Source organism: Mastomys coucha, unplaced genomic scaffold, assembly GCF_008632895.1.
Source record: "Mastomys coucha isolate ucsf_1 unplaced genomic scaffold, UCSF_Mcou_1 pScaffold11, whole genome shotgun sequence".
Taxonomy (NCBI): domain Eukaryota; kingdom Metazoa; phylum Chordata; class Mammalia; order Rodentia; family Muridae; genus Mastomys; species Mastomys coucha.
Window position 1 is genome coordinate 19,689,320 of NW_022196893.1, and position 2,653 is coordinate 19,691,972.

Genomic DNA, 2,653 nt, shown 5'->3' on the forward strand with positions numbered 1-2,653 from the left:
GGCGACAATGCGGAGGCAGGAGACTGACTTTCCTTGAAGTTTACGCCTCAGATACCGCCATCACACAAGTGTGCGTGGCACCCCACCCCATTCCCTGAGTAAACTCTATTCTATACTTAAAAAACAAAACAAACAAACAAACCAAAACTACATCTTGTAATTGCTGAATGAAGTGGTGTACTCCTATGAACCCAATACTCAAGAAGCTTGGGAAGGAGAATTCCAAGTTTCAGATCAGCCTTGGGTGGATAACAAGGTTCTTTCTTAAGAAGGAAGGAAGGAAGAAACAGAAGGAGGGAGGGAGGGAGGAAGGACATCTCATAAAGTAGAATTTTATTTTGAAGGTATATTACTTACATAATTTTTATAATGGATATTTTTGGTTAATTATCTAGAAATACAGTTGCTTAGCCGGAAGTGGTGGCACACACCTTTAATCCCAGCACTTGGAAGACAGATCTCTTGAGTTCCAGGACAGCCTAAGATACACAGAGAAATGCTGTCTCAAAAAATCATAAAAATCTTAAAATTAATTAATTACTTTCAGTTTTTGTAGATTTCTTATTACAATGTAACTGGAAAAAGGAAGAATTTCTGCTTCAAGTTTGTTTGCCTCTTTTTGGGTGGGGGGCTGGGTCGGAGTTCTGTGTAGTGCAGGCTGTCAATGGAACTTACTCTGTAGACTAAGTTGGCCTTGAACTCACAGAAATCTGCCTGCCTCTGCCTCCCCAGTGCTGGGATTAAAGGTGTGCACTGTTATACTCGGCTCCAAGTTTATGTTTTTTGAGGCAAGGTCTCACTTTGTAGTTCTGGCTGGTCTGGATCTTACCAGGCTGGGCTTGAACTTACAGAGATCTACCTGCAAAAGGCACAGGTTGGCTCTCATACCTTTTGCATCTCAAACTCTGGGATTAAAGGCATTAAAGTGTGTGTTTGTCTGTTTATTGATTTTCCAAGACAGGATTTCTCTGTGTAACCCTGGATGTCCTAGAACTCACTCTGTAGACCAGGTTGGCCTGGAATTTAAGAGATTACCAGTATCTGCCTCCTAAGTGCTAGGATCTAAGGCATGTGTCACCCCACCCATTTTTTGTTTTTACATGTAACTATTTGCCTTTTTTCTTCTTTTCTCTTGACCACCACCCCCTGCCCCCACCGCCCCATTGTGACTACTCTGAAAATGATGAGAACAATCTCCTAGGGGTGTTCTGATCTTAGGAATGTTAAGGGTTTGTCTCAACATGAAGGGTATTACAACTATTTTTAGATTCCCCTTAGCAGATCATGGAAGCTCTTTTCTTTTTCATTTGCTGAGGCATTTCAACATGAATGGATGCTGAATTATGAAAAGTGCTTTTGTCTGCATGTAGAAATTATCATTGTTCTCTCACTGGGGTGAAATATAGTTATTTCTGTGAGAATCCAGCCTGACCTGACCACAGCCTTCCTAAGTGGAAACTGCCACAGTTGCCTGACTGATCCTGGTGCTTTTCCCTAAAGCACTTTCTTGTACACTCTAACCAAAACTATTTGGATGTTACATGCAGCTTTATGAGTGGATGTTGGTGACGTGTGGCTCAAGACTGAGCCTGAAGTCAGTACTAGCTTGAGATAAACAGCCTTGGATGGTGCCCCTTTATTGTAGTTGGAAGCCCCCTTCCTTTGAATGAAATTTTGCTACCCAGGACCATACTTATGTCAGCTGGTAGGATACTGATGTCTTGTATGAACATTTTTTCTTGGGAAGTGTGGTGGTTTCAATAGATATGACCCCCATAGACTCTTGGTTTGAATACTTGCCCCATAGGGAGTAGCAGTATGGATGTGGCCTTGTTGGAGGAAGTGTGTCTCTCTGAGGGTAGGCTTTGAGGTCTTCTATGCTCAAGCTATACCTACTGTGGCACATAGTCTTCTGCTGCCCATGGATCAAGATGTAGAACTCTGAGATCTTCCAGTACCATGTCTGCCTGCATGCTGCCATGCTTCCTGCCATGATGATAATGAACTAAAACCTCTGATATTAAGCTAGGCCCGGATTCAATGTTTTCCTTGATGAGACTTGCTGTAGTCGTGTCTTTTCACAGCAGTAAAACCCTAGCTAAGACAGGTAGTGTAGTAGTGTGAATGAGAATGGCTGCTGTAGGCTCATGTTTGAATGTTTAGGCTGCAGTTGTTGGAACTGTTTGGAAAGATTAGGAAGTGTGATCTCTTTGGTGGGGGTTTGTCATTGGGGCCAGGCTTTAAGATTTCAAAAGCCCATGTCATTTCCAGTAAACTGTTTTTCTATCTGCCCTGTGATTGTGGATCAGATGTAAGATTTCAGCTAGTTTTTCAGTGCTGTGCCTGCCATGCTCCAGACCACAAGTCCCCAGTTAACTAACTGCCTTTTATATGTTGCCTTGATCAGAATGTCTTCTCACAGCATTAGAAAAGTTCCTAAGACTGTCCCTGGCAGTGGCTGCTGGATGGCAGGCAGCCCAAGTCTGTTGAGCTTCTGTGAACTGTTAGGCTGCTTCCTGAGCACTTACTGCCCTCTCTGTGCAGCAGTGGTTGAGAGTTTTGTTGCTCTGCATTCTCATGGACACTTAAATTTTTATTCCATATGTCCTAGTGTGTTGCATTAATGTATTAGTTTGATTTGCATGTTTCTTTA